This window comes from Antedon mediterranea, chromosome 9 (assembly GCF_964355755.1).
Source record: "Antedon mediterranea chromosome 9, ecAntMedi1.1, whole genome shotgun sequence".
In the NCBI taxonomy this organism is placed as follows: domain Eukaryota; kingdom Metazoa; phylum Echinodermata; class Crinoidea; order Comatulida; family Antedonidae; genus Antedon; species Antedon mediterranea.
In genome coordinates, this window is record NC_092678.1 from 23,309,750 (window position 1) to 23,335,375 (window position 25,626).

General features: G+C 30.8%; 1 protein-coding gene across 5 annotated transcripts in view; it reads right to left on the reverse strand.

The window, feature by feature from the left end:
• Positions 1-25,626, reverse strand: part of LOC140059085 (neuronal cell adhesion molecule-like) — a 77,774-nt gene that overhangs the window by 34,044 nt on the left and 18,104 nt on the right. For 3 of the 5 annotated variants that reach the window (XR_011847107.1, XM_072104918.1, XM_072104914.1), the window contains exon 3: positions 8,336-8,384. The gene's annotated coding sequence lies outside the window, so the exon portion shown is untranslated. Of the gene's footprint in view, positions 1-8,335; positions 8,385-14,445; positions 14,844-21,553; positions 21,910-25,626 lie in introns of those variants that run through there. The other 2 variants (XM_072104915.1, XM_072104916.1) reach the window with 2 other exon arrangements.

Below are 25,626 nucleotides of genomic sequence, written 5' to 3' on the forward strand. Positions count from 1 at the left end.
ACTGACTAACTACAAGTGCTAATATTAATATCAGTCATCTCTCAACTTGTAAGTAACCATACAGTGTACATGCTTGATTAGCAGTGATCAATTACCCACGGTAACCGATAGTCGAATATTGATACAAATTTGCGTGTGGCTTCGATTTGCTTGGATGACCTCAAGGGTGTCAATTTCACGCTTTTCGTTTGATGCCGAATCTAGCCCAATTAAATTACACCGGTATATTACGTAATGTACACTTTGGATGAAAACTGATGGTAGTAGAATTCAACACATTTAGAAAGAATAGGTCATAATAGATGAAAAGGGATAGTGTTTAATATCAACAATATTTTATTATATTTCAATCATTTTTACTTTTTAATTTTAGAGTTGTGACTAACGACTTTTAACTCCACTCCCTAAACCTCAAATGAGACTTTTTTGATACACGATCGATAAATGATTACCGTAAATACTTTATCCATCCTATAATTGGCAAGTATTTGCTCACTGTTGGATGTGTATGATATAAAAAAATATTACTAAAAACAGTGAATGTACGGTAATCGCTCAATAAATGAAAGTAGCTTTTTGGGGTAAAATCTTGCATCAGAGACAACTTGAACTAAGGACTTTCTCACTGTGAATACCTTGATTGACGTTCAGACTCAATACTATTACACAAAAAAATGTAGTTCAAAATAATACTTTTATTAGGCTAATACGTCATGCTGCACACTGTTACCTCAAACATTTATTTAATAGGTATTCACATTTATTTTAATAGGTATTCTCATTTATTTATTCTCACTGTACAAATCTTATTATAATCATCAAATATTATTACACATTATTAAGTCCTTAATGGCCCATTAATGTCCATTGAGAGTTCCTATTCACAATTATTCTAATGAAATATAATAATATAATTTGATATGCATAACTATTAGGAAATATAATGTCTGTAGTGTAATTATATTCTACTAAATCCAGATTGACATTCACAATTGCTGAAAGATTTCTCATATTAGAAAAATTGACTTTTAACGGGACTATTAAAAAACAACTCAGAAAAACAAGTCTACGAAAAAACGAAAATAGAGCACGAAAATTATCTGGATTTGCATGTACCTGTACATGGTGGACTTTTAAAAAAAACTGTTGAACTTTGGATAAATCTGGAGAAAAATACTAGCGAAAAAACAACCCATAAACACAAGCGTGTGTGCTCGTGTGATTTTCTAGAAAGAAGATGATTTTACGATATTCTGTCACTGACTAACATGTATAGGATTAAGGAGGCAAATTGGACAAATTGGGATATTAAAGTTCTGGCATCTGACATGTTTACAACAAGGTCAGGCCCTTCTACAGGACTCTACTGACCTACTTGTGTTTGTATATTTGCCTAGGCCTACCACTATACTACTGTATATACGGTAGGTTAATATATATTTAATACATTGGGAAACACTCTACAACACAGGATGTTTTTGAGTAGAACCCTTGTTATGAGACACTTTCAGCACCGAACCAATTGTCTCCTTAAATACTAGGAATGTCCCTGGAATAGGAGTTAGCAATTGATATGATAGTGTTTAAACATTATATTGCCCCTTGTTTCACAGGAAAGGGCCCTTAGTGTCCATGAATATTAGTGTATACACAATATAGGGATTCTACTGGGGTGGTTAGCATAAGACAGAGCATCCCCTGACATACAGTAGTCTGGAACCTGGGAACAAATAAAAACTTCACCATTCAACTCTTCAGGTTGCCCCAGTTTAAACCACATTACAATCCATATATTTTATATGGTAATTGTTATGTAAATACAGTAAAAAAAACACTATCACTTTGTATTGTGAATACCTAAATTTAAATGTTGTTTTATCCGTTATAAACTTTTGTTGTTTTTCTGAAAAATGTAAAAACACCCGCTACCAAATAACAAGCAATATGGAAGTTACTAGTGAATCACAAACAATGCAACATACAGATGCAAATAATTACTAATATTCACTTTTAAATCAGGAACATCCGTTATAAATCGTCTTCCTTACAATAACACATTTTAATATCAACAATTACAGTAGCATAATATTAAAAGCATGGAATCTATTTGGAGACAAGAAATTCAAAAAGATATGAAGGAAAATTATGAAAAAAAAAGAAGAACAAAAAGGAAGAAAAAAAGGAAAAAAAAAACCAGATATATGGGAAAATGGAAGTGGGCCAATGAATGTTTTATGATTATGGACATTTCGCCAGAAAATCACAAATGATGCGTCGATGTGCCAACAAATGGATACATTTTGACATCTGTGACAGGTTGATTCCTTGAAACATAGTCAAACAATTCCAGAAAGATCAGGGTAAACTTTAACTAATCAAATTTAAACCGTTCTGATATTGTGCAATACACGAGTGACACTAATATCTTAAAGCCAAACACAATTTAGCAAAACTGAAAAAAAAATTACTGTGAATAATTTCAGCATAGTTTACAAATCTAGGGAAACATCCCAAGACGCCCACGACTACAACAAGCCATGATTGACGCAAGTCAAGTTTAAAGAGAAAAACAAAAATCACATAAAATATTACGATGTAATAATTATTGTGTGTGTGTTATTCTTATAGGTATAATTACAATAGCAATTTTAAATCCAGATTTCCTCTAAGAAACATCAAAATGCCACTGCCTGCTATCACACTCATACAGCGCTGTTTAAGTTAACACCTTTAAATGGCAACCCGTTCGTTCCCTTAAGAAGCCAATCGCATCATCATCATTATTATTATTACGCCGCTGTTGTTTCTCAATGCTTTACATCTTTAAGTACATATTGACGTCTGTTCTTGAGACATTCTTGAGAAATTTCTTAAGGCTAATTACCAGCGAGAATGTGTGATTTCATCAACATGCATAATTTTTGTAGGAAACATTACAGATTTACATTTATATTGTTTCTTAAGTACTTTGATGCAAATTTTGTAATAAAAGTCTTGACAATGTGAATATCAAGATAAGGAAAGAGGAGATTATTTCCATATTATAATCTCATCTTTGGATTAAATACTGTATTTTCAACCTTTTAACTTATATCTGAAATGTGTTAATCTGGAGATGGTAGCTAGCATAACCCTGACAGTGTTATATAACACTCTAGAGTTTGTGTGACTATGGGAATGGTGTGACTATGGGAATGGTGCGACACTGACTTGCGAGCTCGAATGAGTGGCCGAGCGGATAATCTAGCTCATGTTCACCAACTACATCTTTTGAGATGAGTAGGGGGTTACCACGGTGTACAGTACTAGTACACACAGCCACAGTATAAATAATTAATAATAAAACAAGTATAACCTAGACTCTGGGTGACTGTGACCTGTGACCTAGATCTGTGACCTAGACTCTGGGTGACTGTGATTCTTGGATTGTGACTGCGACTGACTAATGTGAAACTTGATGCTAATACTGTGAGTCTGGGGCTTGTGTGACAGACTGGTGCATACAGCATCACAGGAAATAATTACTTACAATATGAGACTGAGAGGCTTTACAGTATCGCATTATATCCTATTTAGATAGTGTTCATACTGTACATAAGAGCAATGAACAAACAGTTACTTACACCTCAAGGTCTATTAGCGCAAGTGCTTTATAGATGAATGCGAGATATATATTAATTTATAAAAAGATATTTCTGGAATGTTATATTATATCTCAAATCAATCATAGAAATTAAAGTGGAATTGAAAGATTAATGTGTATGACATTCTCAACATTTGTACATACCACTCAATCTATTATAAGCACTCACTAAATTCCACAACAATCATCTTAAAATTAGCCCAACCATTTTAAAAACTAATTTTCCCCAAAAAAATATTACCTAGGATTTTGTAAAGTAAGGTTAATGGCAAAAAAAGACATGGCAGTTTAATGAATTGTACATAAAGTGAAAAGAAAACATTAATTATGCTCAGTCTTACTAAACTAGTCCTACAATCAAGTCACACTTGTTCCAGGAGTCAGTACAATAGTAGCCCATATTCATGCACCGAGAATCGTACTAGAATTAGAAATTGACATCTAGGTGTATTTGTACCATTGTGAAGCATCATTGCGGAATTAACGCCGTCAAAAAACACCCTACCTGTCAAAACCTTTCATTACTATGTTCAAAATAAACAATAGGATCAACACCATACACTAGCCAAAATCTAAAATAAACACCCACTATATATAACACCTAGTGAACCGCAATAAAGTTGTTACAGTAATGTCCTAATAACGCTATTACATGGCATTGCATTATACAATACTGTGACAATATAACCTTTTGTGGTTAACATCATGTTAAATTTCTTTGTCGGATTACTGTGTCAAGTCTTGTTAAAGGTTAACCACGATAGGCCAACTAAAAGAAGGAAAGGCTTGTTATGTTGTTCGATTTATATAGCGCTTATACAATCAAAAGATTGCCCCAAAGCGCTGTGATGTACAACATTTAAAAAATTGAAAAAATACATAGCAAAGTTTAAACCATGATAGGCCAACAAAAAAAGAAAAGGCTGGATGTACAGTAGGCCTACAAGATTTTTAAAATAGAAAAATATATAGTATAGTATATAGTAATATGTGTTTATTTGTAAAATTGGCAGAAATTGCATTTCTGACAAAACAATTGTTGGCTAAATTCTGATAAAATTCTGATATTAGAACTTGGATTTGAACCCACACCCTGGAAATGATAACTAACAAATATTTCAAAAACTAAAATTACAAACCAATATACCACCTGCCACTAGAATCAACTTTACAGTATAACATGATAACATAATATATGATGTAAAAACATTGAATATACATTAAGATCGTATTATGATTACCATGGTAACGGGCAATCGCTGGAAGCTATTGATTCCGCGCTCAGATTCCAAACTGAGCATATCCTTTGAAGTTTATATAAATTCAAATTAAATGCAGATACAACATGGCTGCCATATTATATAAGATTTTCTTTTTCTTGTTTTATCATATTAAAAAAACGATTTTATCTAATGTTTCTAAAAATCAGTATCTATAATATAATTTCAAGTAGTTAGTTTAATCAGGGAAAATAATAAAATTATAAAAATAATTTAATCTTAATCTTTCCTTTCTTGTTTAGTGTTTAGCTCATCTAATTATAATAACAATAAATCTTTCAATTTGAATATTTAATTGCTTATAATTCCCTTGTTTAAACACAACAGCCAATTAGTGTTATCATAAATTACTGTTATAATATTTTTATTAATTATGATTATAAATCATCTTAACAATTATACGGTCTCAAATATCAAAGATTGCTAAATAGCATTTTAAAACAATTCTACAAGAACTATTAACTTCATTCAGGGAATTCTTGTACAGTATCTGTTTTTAATGATATTAAGGTAATTTTTTATCTTTGGACCTTAACAAAAGTTGGATTTTAGGAAATCTTTCGGTTTTCAGATAGTCACATATTGTAAAAATTCAACTGTATTACTATTACCTTGATAAATACCGGTAATCTCTATTTCTCAAAACAAACTATGTCCCGTTACGAATTTAAACTTTACACAACTGATTCTTTATGAATGTCGTGTGATGGACAGTTTACGGGGCGATGTGTTAGCTGTTTAGTTTTATCATGGCAGTCTGCTCAGTAGGTGATTGTAATGTAAGACCGACTTCTTTTGTTAACCTACTGAGTGACTTGACTTACTAATAATAATTTGTGATAAATGCTGTTGTTTTAGGTTTTGGGTCAGTATTAATTCTGAATAAAACTTGCACTCAAATATTTAGGTAATCACATATTTTAACTGAAGTATTGTTATATTTTTAAAATGTTTTCTTTTAAAGTTTAAGTTCAATCATTTTAATTTATTTATTTAAGTCACAAATGCACTAAGAAAACAGAGACAAAGCAATTTGATTTAACTACAAAAAATAAATCATTACCATATCTATACTTATTAATTAATTCATTAATTAATACTTTTTCATCATGATTTTATTTACACCTGCATCCCAAATATGATACAGTGTACCGGTACTGGATTGACCTGTGTACTGTCAACTCTTCCAATACCAAACTCTCTGAAAACCGGAATATCTTTCCAAATTAGACTATTTTTTAAGGTACGAAAGATCCCTATATCATTTTTAGCATTAGAAACACATCCTGAATACTGTACAAAGCTTTATGGAAAAAAAACCAGACATATTAGGCCAGCCCAAAGGTGTCCGGTATTGCGAGAGTTAAATGTACTTCGTTAATTTTACGTTAAAATACAGTATATCTACAAATTAATGGTTGGACTTGGGCTATCCCCGATTGAGTTTGAATCTGTATCGATATAGTATATAATATTTTATATATTTAATAGGACAAAAACAAAAGTAACCTCTCAATACAAGATATGATATGACACACAAGCAGGTGTACATCAGCATTGATTGTTTTTAAATAATAAACCATGGTGTTAAATCTACCTACACAAACCTAGTCAATCAAGCTGCCACGCTTACAACAACAATTAACTAGATTTATCATGTCCTTTACGCAACATTTTGTCGCGCTTTGTCTCCCTCGACACACCAACATAAATGCCAAGTTCGTCCGCTCATACAGTACTAGCCGTAAATAAACATGTCTTAATTCATCGAGAAAAAAAAACATGTTTGCTTTTCTAATTACAAATATTCCTCGTTTTTAACGAGTATAAGAAATTGATTTTAATTTGGAAAAGAAAGTTCAAGAAATTCTTCGTAAGATTTTCAAAATATTTATTGCTAATTTCATCAAGAAAGTAGAGCAATTTAAAATATCTGGGTCAACGACATTTGGCAACGGTAAATCCTAAAAGACGTAGGCAGAGGAAAACGGAAAAAATTTAAACAAATTTCCAACATATTTTTGAAAATCTGTTGAGGAATTATTTGTAATGAATAACAATTTGCGGTGATTATTCAAATCTATTGACAAGGTTTTCTACAATTATCCACTTCTATTTTGCAATTCAAAAAAAAATTGTTTTTAGGATATTAGACATTTTCGGTTCAGTATTTTGTAGTTCACATATATGGTGACACTCATAGGGGCTTATCAATCAAGCCGCTCATTTGAATAGGGATTGTGACGAATGATAATAAGGATAATATCCCAGCTGCATCCATTGGCAATGGAATGTGCTGCCAAATAATCACAACATTACACCTGGAAAGAAAAGTGAAGAGACAAAGAGGATAGGGTGCCATTAGTTGCCTAGGGACACGAAACAATGTTACCATGCCTGGAAGGAGAAGCACAAGAAACAAAGAGGATAGGGTGCCCTCAGTCAATTGCCTAGGGACATGAATAACTAACTGTGGGTTTTCAAAACTACTCAGAACAACTCATGAAACAATAATTGTCGTATTCTTTTCAAAATAAAAAATATTAAAAACTTCAAATTTAGATTAGCCAGAAAAAAATTTTCTAATCTATAGAATTTAGAAATATCATAATAAATAAAATCATTATTTAAATCTAATGTTAATTGTACCAAAAACAATAATCTGAATGATTTAAAATATTCCCATTTAACAATACTGCATGAGAAACAGTAAAGCACATACACTTGTGACAGTGTACTTGACAAGTTGTAATATACAAACATAAGCATTATTGTTTCTGTCTACAGCCATGCACTGCAGCAATCAAGGAGTAATCCTCCTACTAGCAGTGAGGAGATTTATAGCAGCAGCAGTAGTACGCTATTGAAAAGCGCTGTTCACAGTCAACTACAGTGGCCAGGATAATTATGCATCTAATATTATACTTTAAAGCTTGCCTTGGTTTGATGAAAAAAATTCATAGGGGAAAAAAAAATGTTTCTTAAGAAAATAAATATTATTAATTGGTATAATATAATTATAAATAATATTAATGTAGAAGAGACTAAAACAAAAAAAGTAGCAATTTTATAATATTTATAAAATAAATAAAATAATCATGTCTGTTCTGTCCTCTGTGATGGATTTATTCCATTGTGGCTCTGACAAAATAAAGTATTGTTATAATCATGTCTGTTCTGTCCTCTGTGATGGATTTATTCCATTGTGGCTCTGACAAAATAAAGTATTGTTATAATCATGTCTGTTCTGTCCTCTGTGATGGATTTATTCCATTGTGGCTCTGACAAAATAAAGTATTGTTATAATCATGTCTGTTCTGTCCTCTGTGATGGATTTATTCCATTGTGGCTCCGACAAAATAAAGTAAATAACACTGACATTTTTAATTAAATTACTGTATAAAACACATACCTAAGAATATCCAAATAATTCACTGTCTTTGTATTCCAATCAAAAATGCCTGCAAGAAAAAATATATAAAATGCTTATTTAATTTGTTTATCAAATCAAACATACTAAAGGTAATTAAAACAAACAATTGAAACTATGATGAATCGGTTGTTAGTTTAATGTGGAAAAAATAATTGTTTTAATGGTAACGATAAAATTGAGTATAAATTTTAAAAGTAAGTAAGTCAAGTAAGATTAAAAACTCTACACTATCAAACTTTATGTGACAAAAAAATGTGATGTGCCCATATAAGGACACGATGATGTCATACCACTACCATATTCGGGAATATTACTACCATATTTGGGCACAACACACTTTTTTTTCATAAAGTTGAAATCTGATAAAAGATACTACAGTACTAATACAACGTCAATTGGAAAAAATGTAATAGGTTATTGCACATTAAGGTAGCGATGAATAATTGATCTGTATGATTAAACATTTTAATACTTCATGTCAAAAACATCAACCATTTCTAAAGTGTTTTGTGTTTAACATATGAAAAATACATAATACTCCACTGCCCTCTTGTGGCATTTTTAATCCATATAATGTGATTTAAATCTAGAGGAATTAAAGTCCATTGCTACTGTGTGGCCGATATGAATCACACAATAATTGTTTAGTAACAAATTTTGTTTATTACCATTATGTAAAACTAAAAGATCAAAATAATTTTATTACAAAATATGGTGTTTTTTTGAACTGGTAAAATATTGCCTACATGCACAGCCCAGCAAATAGTAAAATATTGCCTGCATGCACAGCCCAGCAAATAGTAAAATATTGCCTGCATGCACAGCCCAGCAAATAGTAAAATATTGCCTGCATGCACAGCCCAGCAAATAGTAAAATATTGCCTGCATGCACAGCCCAGCAAATAGTAAAATATTGCCTGCATGCACAGCCCAGCAAATAGTAAAATATTGCCTGCATGCACAGCCCAGCAAATAGTAAAATATTGCCTGCATGCACAGCCCAGCAAATAGTAAATTATTGCCTGCATGCACAGCCCAGCAAATAGTGTGTATTTGTTTAATATGTACAAGTACTGTATCAGCTTTATTTTTGATTACTGTACTTGTTGAGCGCCATTTTTTTTTTAAATGGTAAAATATTGTCTGCACAGCCTGGCGAAAAATGTGTATTTGTTCTTTATGTTTATTTTTTATTACTTATTGAGTGAAATTTTTTTATATTTTTATATGCGATATTTTATGTTGCAACTTCAATTTATTTAAATATAATGAATTGTGCTAATAATAAAGTTCAAGTTCAAGAGTATAATTACAATTGTCATTTTACTCTTCCCTGGTTTTGTAATCAACTAAATATTACTTGGCATCTTGCTATCAAGAAAATGGGTTGCTGCTGCACTATGAAGTGGCTGTGTTAAATAAATCTACATAACCAATATGGAAACATCATTTGACATTAAATGTACTGGTAGTGGAGCTTCTATCATCGTAAAGTGGTAGCCTATTTAATAATTGATAGGTACATAAAATAACGGCACGCAATGGAACTATGAAGGGATTCCCGGTTGAATAAACAAATATTAATCAGAATAGTAAAGAAAGCATAAAATTACCCAGCTACATTACAGTGCAGTTTAATAATTGGCTGTGCCAAGATAGAATCTTTAACGTTAGATAAAATTGGATGACAAAAAACTGATAAAGTTGAATAAAACATGTATGAAATATATATTTGTGGACTGTACCATTTATGGAAAGGGGTGTTCAATGAATTTTCTAGTTTTTGAGTATATCTCACTCTTCGAGGAGAATAAGACATTTGTTGGTTTATCCAGGTAAGCTACGCATGAAATAGACAACATAATTCTAGGTACATGAGCCTCAAAATCATGACTTGCCAAGTCAAAATATTTTTTTTTTTGCTTTTAAATAAAAACCAATTTGTTCAAAATCATCAATATAATAATAGATACTGTAGAAGAAAAAAACCAATTTGCAAATGATTAATGTACCACAACATTAATGTACCACAACATCCAGACACCGAAATTGGAATAATTCAATAATGGAAAATAAAATTAAAGTAGGCAAATTAATGTTTATGATAAGCGAAAATCAATCCAATAAATTATTTTCAGATCAGTCGTTATCGTTTTAGCATAATGCGGACATGTACTGTAGCATACAGTAATCATTATTTTTAAATAATAGTCAATATCAATAGGCGTGTTTTACAATACGCATGTTTAGCCAGTAAATTGATGGCCAATTACCCATGCAGAAAACTGAAAAATTATTCCTACTTTTTTCAATTATGAATCGTTTAAATGTCAGTGAACAAAATGATACAAGATAATATGCACAGTGTATAGTAGTACAGTGTCTTTCATAACTCATCGCATTTATATCATTTTTTTTTTTTACACAAATAACAATGGGTACATCGTTTAAAGTTTTTTTTTCAACAATACAATGTGAATGTACGTAAAAAAAAAAAATGTACGTAATGTATTATTTTATGATGTTTACATCTCAGGTAGAATACAAATAATTATTTAAATTATGCAATAGTATTCTGACAAAGTGACATTGTCATTACTGAAAACGAAACTAAACGTTACAACATTTGTATATGTTTTATGACATTGACAGTGTATATTTATACTTATAACTTAATAGTTTTAGTTTGTTTACATACAGAGACTTTAATATTATACTATTGTACAATATTCCCACGATGTCTCATTAAATAACAGTTCCCACTGGCAACGTTGACCTTTATGACCCCTACTAACACTACTACTACTAACACTAGTGATGATGTTACAATCATTTGCCCTGGGCCTATGGAACTAGTAAAGTTATATGTTGGTACTGTAGCATAATCACTAGTTTATAGCATTGAAATTACCTCAAGCACTTTGAACTTAAAGTTCATAGTTCTTATTTAAAAGTTTCAATTTTGTTTTTACACATTCTGAGCCAACAAGGTATTTATAAATATAATGAAATAAAGGAATATCCATGTAATATACTGGTTATATTTATGCGACTAGAGGGCTGATATACAGTACTACTATTATTATATTTATGCGACTAGAGGGCTGATATACAGTACTACTATTATTATATAATTAATCGTAACAGGTTTCTTGAATTTTTAATTATGTATCTATTGTACCAGCGATTGCCATTCCTATTGCATATAATGTAACAAAGAATGAAAATATCAATATTGGAACCAGAATGGTTTACGTTTTGGTCCCTGATAATTTGGTGTTGAAATTGGTAAATAATTATCTATCATGATATGGCAGATGGTCCCATACTCTTCTAGGAGTTTGTTATCGAATACACATTTATAAGGGCAAAACAACAGGTCATTGATAGAGTAATGGCATTTAAAAAATCAGCATTTTCTTTTTGGTTATGTGATTCGTAAATGCTAAAATTGTAACTTTTTTTTTAAATCAACATTTGGCTTTACATCTTGGCAAAATAACCATATGAATGAAAAGACTTGCTATATTATGTAAGTCTATGTTTTACTGCGAAGGAAAAAACACAGCAATGCATATTAAGTCCTCTTGCAATCAACTTAACAGATTTCTGTTGCAGCATTGTACATTTTCCCAGGCACCATAAATTCTTATGAATTTGTGCAAACACTGTAACTACATTTTCTGATATATTAATATTTATACTTTAAAAAATGTCAATCAATATGTCAATATAAAATCCAAATTTTGATTGCATGGTAGGGCAAATTATTCACAGATAATGATGTATAATAAATGAGTATATAAAGTGTATATAAAGTGAATTTAAAGTGTAATGAGGCTTGTAGGATTTACCAATATCTACAATAGTACAATATAGTAGTATTTTCCTTTTTATAATTATACTGTAGTTTTTCTGAATAAATTAACATTGATAAAAAATATAAATAAAAATAATAAAGCTCATATTTACATAATTGTTCCATATTTTAATAAAATTAAAATCATAAATAATTAACTTTTTTTTTGCATCAAAGAGATTTTAATAGTGCTCACTTTAATTAATATCTCTATGGTTGCATTCACTATACTATACTGATATCTAAAAGTATGTAGATAAAATATTTTAAAAAAACTATAAAACTCATGGTTTCAATTCTGGTACTTTTTGAAGACTTGATTGAACCAAGTCTTCTAGAATTGGTAGGAAAACCAAACTACAGTGTCACAACTGTGATATCACTAATAGTAATACTGTACTCCTAATCAGGAATTTTCATGTCAAGAGATTTTGACAGTTGTAATTTGTACAAGATTATTATGATTAGCGTGTGTCAACTGTTGTAGCATAGGCATTACCTAGATTATGATGATTACCGTGTGTTTACAGCGACTGAGAGACTTTCCTCGCAGTCTCCGCCACACCTTGCGGAGTGCAATTAAACAGATTCGTGTTATCTTATCAATAAATACCCACAAACAACAAGACCATCTCAATTCTGATAATAAAAAACCTTTTAAAGCTGTTATGATTATCTCTGGCTACTCTTTAGCGAACACAGCCTCACTAATTATATTCTAAAAGCATCGATTTTTACAAATTACTTTGATGTAAAAGGGTTTTATAATTACTTTGTTGTTAAATAAAGATCAATGTTGATTCTTTTAACAGATGAACTTAAACATAGTCAACAAATCAATTAAAAAAATAATGAAAAATGTCAAATGTGACATTCAGTAGATTAATATGGAAAAACATGAGACAATTAAAAACCTGGAGCGGATTGAATAACATGGACAGGATTGAAAAATCTAGAGAAGATTGAAATAAAATCAAACAAGATTGGGAAAATGAACACGATAAAAAAAAAATGAACAAGATTTTTAAAAAATGAACAAGATTGAAAAAAAAATTGAAAAAAATGAACAAGACTAAAAAAAAATGATTGAGATTGAGAAACATGGACAGGATTGAAAAAAAATGAGTCTTTGGTTTAAATTAAAACACTGAAAATGAAAACTGGAAACGTAGTAATCATCTCTAGTGTCATGCAGGAATAAATTATCGTGATTACTGTGATACGAGCGATAAAAATTATGGCAAGATAAAGGACGTGCTGATTACGAGTCTTACGGACATGCTTTAGCAAGGAGCGTCTATTAAGATGATGTACTTTGTGTTTTGTGAAAAATGAATGAGACGCTTTATTCATCATGACTCAAGCATAAACATTTCATGTTGCCAATCAACAAACATAAATCATTTACATTACCTCATTTGTAAAAAGGTCTGACCAGCGCAAATTAGAAAGTCTGTATTTTCGATTCTATTCAGCAAAAGATGCTTTTAAGAATCATATTTTGACAGAATTTTTGGAAATGGTCCCCCTCCCAAAAAAAAAATCCTTATCTCAAATATGGTTTTAAAAACTCCTATTGGTTCTGGTCTTGATCGTCAAAACAAGATTTAAAAACGATTTCCATAGAGCATTGTTTATGTCACTAGGTGATGTAGCTACGAGAAATAAATAATGTGGTGCAGTTTTTTCAAGAAAAGGGAACAATCTCTGTACACTACTGTACGTTTGTCAATCAAAGGCCTCTGTAAAAAAGTACTGGTGGCTACAGCCCTGTCTCACATTTATGGTGCGTCAGTATGGATGACCTGGGTGGATGACCTGGGTGGATGACCTGGGTGGATGACCTGAGTGGAGTAGATTGGTCTAATATCATGTTAATACCTTCTACCTTGCATACCTTAATACCTAGCACACAACTGAAGCCACTTTACAACTCTTTAAAGACCTTCAAACGCACCCTCAACGTTTTGTCAATAATCTAAACATCAATAATAAAGGTACAGAACATGTATACATTTCGGACTAAAAAATCCCTTCATTGAATTTATTTTATACATACTAGTATAAAATAAAACCTAACCACACATAAAATATGTTATACTGGTATCCATAAATAAAAATTATTATAATAAATAATGAGTCGGAGTAACCACTATCAGAGAACCCAGCAACCTATAAATTACAATCACCGACATTTAAAAAATAAAGCGGACACAAACCCATTACTTACGAGAATATTACAGAAGAGTATATGTACTGTATGAAAGGAAAACGTGTCGGGTGAATGATCTGCAACATCAGAAAATAAATTATTAAAGTTCATTAGAAGATGCTAATACAATTGGAGCTCAACTTTGAATCTTGGCAACATTCACAAATTGGCTGCGAAAAAGATCAGGAACGTTATCAAGAAAAATAAAACACTTGTGATCTTGTAGTAATCTAAAAATAGATTGTCGATAATTTTGGGAAATTACCCAAATAATAAAAGTATACGTTCAACAAAGCTGGTTATTGTGTATCTTATGAATACCCATTTTATTTTAAACAGTTAGTTGGCCTACTGTATATTTTTAGTTCAAACAACTGAATGCATTACAGCATTCATCATTTTTTCAACAAATTATATTAAGCTTTTTCTACACTATCAAACTAGTTTGACCAAAAAAGTGTGATGTGCCCAAATATGGTAGTGATATGACATCATCATGTCCATATCAGTATGGGCACATCACATTTGTGTAGATAGAGCTTTAGTATGTGCTTGTGGTTAAAAGAACATCATCAAGAAGTAGACATGTTGAAGTAATTCATTCATGTTTTTTTTTTCTATGCAGAAACAGACGCCTTTCTGTTTTATCTAAAAATAAGAATATTAATCATGTTGGAATATTATCCAAAGAGCAAAAGCTCAATGAAGACTCTATTTCTTTTCGTTTTTATTTATTTTAAAGCCCTTAATATGATGCTTGATAGTATCTCAAGAGAGCTTTAAGTTTGTGGATTTTACTACTACTTGTAAGGAACAAAGAAGGGTCTTTCTGTGGAATTTAAATTTACACCATTTATCTACAGTACTAAAACAAATTTATGGTTAAAGTGGTTTGCTGGGTCCTGTTTAGTCATCAAGATCAAATTTAATTTTAAATTTAATGTTCTCGCAGACAATTTACTAAACTTACAAACAAAATAAAAACAAAGAAATGTTGTCTTTTTTAGTAAAGCTATTATGTCTATAGAAACTAAACCTAACCTGTTTACAGAAACAGAGAGTAAATATAACATACTACATCATACAAAAGTTAAAAGAAAAATAATTTGGAGCATTTTTATTGGTCAGATTAAATGACTCAAACGTGTGGTTACAACATATACAATCAGTTTTAAATTTGTATGTAAGTTTTCCCTACTAAGTAAATACTGATTTTTTTTAAATATCAGCAAGTATATTACTTGGTCCAAAATATCAATACTTTTTTTTGTGGTCTCGAAGGTGTCTTTCAATGTGAGTTGTAGAATATTTCAATGTTTAGCACTGTTATGTACAATACATTATCACAAAGTGCGAAACGTAATCACTATGTGTATTTACTAATATCTTTACAACTGATGGTACACTGTTATAAATGTGTATGTGTTATGATTCAAATTTAAACCAACACTATATCTTATTGATACTAAGTAAATACTGATTTTTTTTAAATATCAGCAAGTATATTACTTGGTCCAAAATATCAATACTTTTTTTTGTTGTCTCGAAGGTGTCTTTCAATGTGAGTTGTAGAATATTTCAATGTTTAGCACTGTTATGTACAATACATTATCACAAAGTGCGAAACGTAATCACTATGTGTATTTACTAATATCTTTACAACTGATGGTACACTGTTATAAATGTGTATGTGTTATGATTCAAATTTAAACCAACACTATATCTTATTGATTCAACTGACGTTAACACTCAAAGTCCATCAACGGGACATTATAAATAGACATGTTTGCACCCACAACAAAAGATGAAAACAAAGTATGATAAGATAAAGGAAGACAAAAGGCAATTCCAAGTAGGTGGTGTTAGTATCCACTCATTGTCAGTACAGTTTTACTAGTATAATGTATGTCTGTGTTTATTCTATGTCATGTCTAGATGTTATTTCACAACATGGAAACAGACACAGCTATGAACATTTTCTGTGTACGTTTTTTTTATTCAAAAAGTCTGTAAATTGTTTTTACAGTTAGCATTTTTCAAACACTGTAGTTTAATAAACAAAGAAGAATAACAACATTTTGTATTTCTATCTTTAGCTTTAAAGTAATAAAAATAAAAAGAACAGTAGTTTTGGTGGTAGTCTTCTTGGATAAAGAATTGCAATTATTGGTTTAGTGTACATATTTACTGTATCTTATGTACTGTACACAGTGCATCTTTTGGTAGCAGGGGGTTACTCTGGTGCAACTTCCTCAATTTAGCATTGCATACAGTATTTATATTGTTAAGAATATACAGTACTTGAAATTTAAAATTAAAACTAGAAAGACTAAAAAGGTACAGTACATAAAAATAAATTAAAAATAACATTAACAGCAATTCACCATTAACTTTTCACATGCAGAATATTTCAACACGCCTCATACTTATGTTTCAGTAAATATTTAACGTCATGTGTTTAAACCAAGCTGAATGTTTAATGTATTGTTGTGAATGTTAGCAATGGTGCAGTGATCTCAGCTTAGAGCTTACTTTCTACATAGAAACAAAAACCAGTGAACCAACCAGTGCAATTAAGACTATACACTGAATTATTAATATAGTCGGTTATTTATATCGTCACTACGGTTGAGTCGTTGTCACGGTTGAGTCGTTGTCGCATTGTTAATCATGCAGTAACTGTATTAAAGGACTAATAAGAAATACAATGAACTAATGTAATTAAATTATTCATATGCTACCAGTATGTTATTTACATCAACATGAATGAGCGAATGAACTTTGATCGAAATAACTTTTAACAAATGTTATACTTTAAAATATTATACTAAATAATCTTTACTAAAAGAACATATAAGGGTAAGATAAGAACTGCTGATACTAGAAATTGAGTATGATCTATAGTAACTGCAGTAATTCTAGGCATAACTGCATTAATTCCAGATGTAATGAGCATTCAGAGTACTGTAACACCTTCTGAAAGACAGAACCAACCCGAGTACCAAACTGGTATAATGACAATTATAATGACAATTTCCTATAATATAAATTTGTACAAAAATGCAACCATCAAAAGTAAATATTTTTTCAACCATCAAACAAAATGGGAAATTCCTGAAATATATTGCATGAAAATGAAATTCTATTACTCCATAAAATGTGTTTGTTGACAAATAAGATGAACTATGTACAGTAATATATAATATGAAAAGAAAACATATATAAATCAAAGCCAAATGAACTTAAGTACACAATCTGGAATTATTAATATCGTTACAAAGAAAGCCTAATTGATATTGAACCAGTGAACTTATAGTTGCTAAATATCATGTCTGGAGGGGTGTTATGAAATCAAGTAATTCTTTATTACGGTATAAATATCGTCGGCCAATGGGCAAACCTTAATCAATAAATAAAAACAAAACAAACCCTTTGGGAGTTCACTTCTAAGATTTGCTTGGGTCCGGTTTATTCAGGCCTCAATTAACCATCCAGGCTTATCTAATAATTTATTAATTAATCGTGTAATGATCAGTCACTGGCTCCAGTGTTTGTTCGTTGAAAGAGAGAGAGAGTTAAAACGAACAAAGCGAGCACAAAGAACAGAGTTCAGGTTGATTAACCTTTTGAAAGCGATCTCTTAGCAGGCGTAATTATTCCAAGTGCCAAGAACCGTCTAGTAGTAAGGGATTTCACTTGAAAAAATTAATTAAAGACTAAATGTTGTTTGCAGGTTACATGAAATGAATATTGTCAAGTAGGCCTACTATAAATATTAATGATAGCATACATAATTTTTGTGTACAATGTAGTGTACATAACCAGGGACCAACAGCTTTACGTCCCATCTGAAGGATAAGATAACGAGAGTAAAGCTCTGTCTACACTATCAAACTAGTTTGACGAAAAAAGTGTGATATGCCCAAATGTGGTAGTGATATGATTTAATATGGTAGTGATATGACATCATCGTGTCCATGTATAGGCACATCACATTTTTTGTCACATAAAGTTTGAAATTGTCAGAGCTTTAAAGATGCAAGCAATTTGACTCAAACCTATGCCTGTCACATGTTAGTCCAATATCATCGCACCGTATTGCATTCTACAGGAAAAGTATGTTCTGTATCTGTACAGTAATAGTTGAGTTTGTCCAAATAAATATTTATAGATTTCCTTTACATCTCTGAATTCAAATAACATTCTTTAAATTACAAAATCAAATTATCAAACTTCTTGGTGACATTCTCCATGATCACTTACGACATATCATTAATTTAAATTCAAAATCTCCGTTATTTGCTAGTTACGACCTTTATATGACCTTTCTGTTACCTTCACATTCAAAACACACACATTTATTAATGGTTTAATGTAACGATTTATATACAGATGTTCACATTCAACATCTAAAAACACAAAGCTGTTTTGATAATAAAATGTGGATTTTTTATTTTATATTTTATACATAATTACTGTAGCATTTACATACCCTACCCTTTTATGTACAACATAAATTATTACAGTATTGACAATTATTTTATGAGTTCAATTTTTGTCATCTGAAGAAAGAGAACTGTGTAAATTAGTTATAACACAAGACTGACTCCAAATATAGACCACTTTTAATACTCATACTTTGATCCACATATATAAACCGGAAACAATTAAATATTAAATCATTTCTATCATATACAGCATGTGATTAAGAGATTTGTGATAAGCCGTACAGATACAAATAGAATTAATGTGGACATAAATTATTATGCCATAAATAATATCAACGTTACTATTTTAATTTTTAATCAAGCTCTGTTACGCTATGTGTCATGTGCCCAAATATGGTAGTGATGTGCCCAAATATGGTAGTGATATGCCCAAATATGGTAGTGATATGCCCAAATATGGTAGTGATATGATATCATCATGTCCATTGGGCATATCACATTTGTTTGTAACATACATAAAGTTTGATAGTGTAGACAGAGCTTAAGAATTTAAATAATATTTGAAACAATTGTCTTTTTATATTCAGCATTGTTAATGTTATGGTTGTTGTGCTTTTGGTTTTAAAAATTGGGTTTAGTGTGAACAAACAAGAACATTCAAAATAGGAGTGGGATGAGGAAATGGGAATGCTGCCCAAAAGATGAATGTGCTTATTATTCATTCTTATTAGTCTTTCTAAACAAAAATCCCTCAAAACAAAGATCCTTTGTATGCATAAAATGAACACATTAAACATTGGCAGATCTCTGGTCAGTGGTAGACCTGTAAAAAAAAGTAAGAAGAATACTCTCTTTGACGATTACTTCTTGTCTAGTGATGTGTAACACCACTGCAAAAAATATTCTGGATCTGGTCTGCTAGGTAAAGTAAAGGTAGAGAAGGAAATGTAGAGAAGAAAATTCCAAAAAAAACAAAACCCTCTTTCCAAAAATAACTATTTTTCTTAAGCTGCCCATGCCCAGCATTTTTTAATTTCTTTTTCTTTTATATATTTATATTATATTGATTTTATGCTGGTCGAATAAATAAATGAAAGGAACATATATTTTATCCAACTCCCAATTATTATAGGGTAACAGAACATAGAATGTATTTATCATTCTGTTGCTATATTTTTGTAGGTGTTTTCAATTTTAAATAAAGCAATATAAATGTTCACACAGATATTTAAAAACACCTACAATCGTTTAGATTAATGACATAAGAGACGTCATCTGGGTAGTAAGGTGATATACAGATGGTTGTAATTCTACAACGGAACGAATATATTTGTCTACACATCAATTCAGGATTAACTTTGAACATAATTGATTATGAAAATGAATTACAGTGATAGTGTGATGAAACAAGAACATGTACTAGAGTAGTGTAAAGCTCTGTCTACACTATCAAACTTTATGTGAAAAAAAATGTGATGTGCTAATATATGGACATATGATGTCATACCACTACCGTATTTGGGCATACCAGTACCATATTTGGGCACATCACACTTTTTTTGTCAAACTAGTTTGATAGTGTAGACAGAGCTTAAATAAAACAAAAGCTACAGTACTCTAAAATGACATTAATAATCACTATTATACCCTTAATGCAGAGATGGGTGTCAAAAATACAAAAAATATTCAGGTACCAGCCGGTTTCTTGGGTTGAAGGTAAGCTGGATGGAATATCTTAAACAAGCTTTACTGTAGGGTGAGGTAGCAGGCTTTGTAGTGGGTGTCGCTGCCCACCAGCAAAATTTGATCCACATATTAAAAAGAATAATACGTCATTGTTTATTTATGAAATGTGTGAAAATAGAGCAGGCATACTGTAGATGTGATGCTGTATTAATGGAGGTAGATGTTGATTGAGAACCTTTTAACAATCTTATACCATCAATATCATACTGACCTTATTGTGACCTGTGTTGGTATTTTGATGTTAGGAAAGAATTAATTAAAGATTGAATTACGATGGTGGATGACTGGGGAAGGATATTAGATGAGATGGTGTTAGATAAGTGATAGGTTGATTTCAAAACACTGTTGGTAAAACATGATTATCCTGTAAACACTCCTATTAACTATACTATTATTACTATGCATTTTGTATCATATTGCTTTCAATGTATAGTAAGCATGTTAAATCAAATGCAAATTACATGGAAGAATATTGCTAAGGTTGGCAGTACTTTGATATTCCTCACTTGCCAAGGGGGCTAGCCCATTGGACTAGAAGGATGTTTATATTATACTAGCCTACATTTTGAAATACAGTACTAGAGTACTTAAATAAAAGATTTTCACTTAAATAAATAAAAATGTATGTTATTTACCGACAGAATTGGAAGAATTATTCTATTTTTCAAAATTAATTGTTTCTTTAGGTAAATAAAAATTAAATTATGCATCTTCAAAAAATAACAACCAAAATTGATATTAATAGAGAAAATCATTTTTAAGATTAGAGGCTAATCCAGAATACAAGTCACTGATTGGCTCACATGGGATTTAATATCCAAAATGAAAACATTATCATTTCTCACAGAAAATATTACCATACTTAAAATTAAATAAAAAATCACTCTTAATAAACAAATTGATATTAATTATAATTAAATAATTGTACTTACAGATAATATAAATCAAGTGGGTAAAACTTAAATGTTTATTAATATAAATCCACAAAATCTCGTCTTGTTTCTTAAGTAGAATAACACTCCCTAGTACACTGTGGAACGTATCATTCAAGACTGTATGCCGTCTGTACATTGCACACTTACCTCATTCAAAATCGCTCAAGCATTCGATATAACCTTTGACCTGGTATTATAATCAGTCTATATTGACTTGCCGCTTTTCTTATATTCTTTTATTTGCTAATGCTCTGAGGTTGTTGTGGTTGTTGTGTTAATCATCAATGTTGTTTTATTGTCAACGTATTAGGTGATAGATAATGCTCATTTGCATAATAATATTCTACTACAGTTGGTCGGTAAACACAATTTTGTGGTGAAAATTGTGGTTAAAAAGTAGTAATACAGAATTTTAAGTAGCAATTTTATTAATTTATTTGTCAAATCTTCTAATTGAAACATATATACAGTATATATATATATAATTTTGTTTCTTTTCAATTTCAATTTTTTTCGTTTCTGTTGTATTTATATGGTGTTGATTTTTGTTTTTGTTTTGTAATATAGTATCACGAACTTGTGTAAAAACAATCAATATTGATTGAACGAGTTGTACTGCACATCAGTCTCGTGTCTAAATAAAGTTTATATATATATATATATGTCAATAATTTGTTTGATTGTTAATTTGTCAGTGTTATTATTTTCTTTAGTTCAGCATTTAATACGATTGTACCGTATAAGTTACACACTAAGATGGTTGAAATCGGTTTCGATATTTCTATATGTAACTGGGTGTTAAACTTTTTAACTGATCGACCCCAACGTACTAAAGTGGGTACCATTATATCAGATAAGCGTATTATAAATACAGGTGTACCACAGAGCTGTGTACTGTCGCCCTTTCTTTTTACTTTATTTACCTATGACTGTGTTACCTACTACAGTAACTGTCACATCGCTTAATTTGCGGATGATACTACCATTGTAGGTCTAATCAATGATGACAGTGATGAGTCTAATTATCGCAACCAAGTTAAACGAGTTGTAGACTGGTGTAACGAAAACAATCTGTTCTTGAATGTATCTAAGACTAAAGAAATGGTTGTTGATTTCCGTAAATCACTTAATGTCAAATATCCAATATTTATTAATGGTATATCAGTTGAGTTTGTAGAAGAATTTAAATTCTTGGGTATTTATATTTCAAATGATCTGAAGTGGCATATTAACACACGTAACATTATTAGAAAGGCCCAAAGAAGAATCTACTTCCTACGTAGACTTAAATCATTTGGTATAAACTCTGAAATAATGTCGTCCTTCTATAGGTCAGTTATAGAGAGTGTAATAACGTATTCTTTAACGGTATGGTTCGGTAGCGCTACTGAAAATGAAAAGCGTGACCTAAATAGAATAGTCAAGACCGCATCGCGTATAATTGGATCTACACAACTGCCTTTGGAGAACATATTTTCGGATCGTCTTCTGAAAAAGGCAGTGGCTATCAAAGATGAGCATTTTCATCCGGCCTCTAGTATGTTCCAGTTGATGCGCAGCGGTCGGCGATTTCGTTCTATTAAGGCCAATAAGGCACGATTTACAAATAGTTTCTTTCCAGGATCTATTAGAGCCTTAAATATGATGTAGACACTTTTTTTTTGTAATGTTTTTGTTTTTGAGTTCGTGTTGTGTCCGTTGGATATTGTGCTCCGCCAACAGAGCAAACAGAATTTCTATGTTTTTCCTAAAACAAATGATAATAAATGATACTTGACTTGACTTAATTTTTTCTCTTTAAAATGGCTTTAATATATAAAATATTCTAGATCATTTATGTTGCGTACAATAGCGGAAAAATTTGTTTGAACACTACTTTTTACTGTCAACCATCTTAAAAATAAAACAGGGGGTGCATGTATAAGGGAGGGGGCGGGGGGGGGCTAATACAGTGAATTGAAACCCTAAATCTCAAGCCTTTATTTACAGTAGTGTACAGTATATATGCTGAAATCCAGTAAGTATATAACCATGGAGGTATAAAAAAGACCATGATATCACTATACAATGCAAATAATACAATAACTCCCTATGGAGTGCAGGAGGTGCCATATTGTATATCGTCGTCAAAAGAAGGCATAATAAATCCCTTTAGAAGAAAAAAACACACAGACGAACAATAGCATTATATAGTAGTATTAGACATTTTATTCCATAGATATACAAGAGTCAAAATATAATTTGATACATAATATGAAATAGGATATTTTTCATAAATTGGATAATATTACTGTATTTATCGATTTTTCAGAAAATTTTGGAAATAAAAATATTAATCAACAAATTTAGGTAGTGAAACTTGATTCTTTTGTATATGAAAACAGGAAGTGGTATTAACGGATAAGGGAATATAATTCTTTTAATTGGTTTACCAATGGGATATTTTCGAGGGAAAACAATTTTATTCTTTGAAAAACAAACCATAAATATAAACAATGTTGAGGTCGTCATCATTAGCGTTTTCATAGAAAATGACGTATTAACAATCTACTGACGGATGCCCATACAAATCTTTGGGAAGTAAATGGTGAAAGTTTATGAATAGATTCTAAAATCCTGCACGAAATACAAGTAATCGTGGATGGTAAAAAGATATGGATAGATAGTGTAAAGTTTGGTAGATGGTAAATCGTTATATAGCTATAATTCGTTCTGATAATTTGACATAGATTAATTTATTTCATATCAATAACTCATAAAGTATGTGTAATGCCTTTCTAAGTACTAACTCAGGATTACGTTAAACCCTTCAAAGTAAACTGCAAATAAATAATTCTGTTAAAATTACGGAACAAATTTAATGAGTAACTTTTGAACTACTATACCTAGATTTCATCTTGTATTGTACAAACTTAAATAAGATTTACGGATACATACAGTATTTTGTAACATAGATATTGATGGTTAATACACTTTGTCTTTTATTTTCTTTAAGACACAAAGGGACAAAGTTCCCACTAGAGACGCAACATAAGGACGTAACAGAAGGATGTAAGTTAGTCGACTAATCTCAATTGATAAATTATTCGAACTGTCGCTTGTCATATTGGTCAACATGCTTGTGTTGCATTTACGTCCTTGTGTTACGAACCAAGTTTTAAGTCTAACAATCAGTTTGATCATGTTTCTGAACATGCAGAATGACTTTTTGATGTAACAGCTGTATAGTCTAGTGGAAATGTAAATATTTAGATTGATTGAATGTCTTCAAAAGCAAAAGGCCACTGATAATAGTTGTGCAGGCATGCTTGCATTTCTTGAGATCTTAATACGTTGCTCAAAATTATCAGATTTAAATAAAACAACTGAAGCAAGAATTTGGAACCTTTAAGAAAAGTCTAATTTTGAGAGTGTCACCAGTATTCTGGGTCTGGTTTTTACAAAGTGTACTATAGTTCGAAATTGAATTAAGAGTAACAGTACAGAAAAACCATAGTACAAACGACCTTGGACAAACATAACAACCACAAATAGAATGACGCATACCATTCATTCATATTTACCAGACAAACCTACCAAATTTAAATAATTTATGTACATATTCAATAAATAGGAAATGGCCTGGTGGTAGAAATTAACGTCGTTGTGTTTTCCTAAACAATTGAATCATGGTAATCAGTGCGAGTGCAGCTTAAGCTGTGTTCACACTGAGTGCGAATTACTGTACAATGGCAGGAGAAATAATCATGAAAAATAGATGTAGCGTTTAAAAAGAGAACCATTCACACTAAACCATTTTGGATTCTGTACAAAACATGCATGTACTGAATTTGGACTTGTTTGGCAATAAAAGAAAAAGAATGTATGATAAAAACATCAGGAAGATGTTTTAGAGTTTAATCAATTAATACAGTATGTTATTGAGAATAATACTTGGTACTTTCAGCGTCATTAGAAGTTATGTAACAATATTACTAACTATTGCAAACAGCAGTTCTATTCAAATTTATAAAAAGACATCCATGTTTTAATTTGTTGTTCATTGTTAACCTTTATTATTAAAGAATATG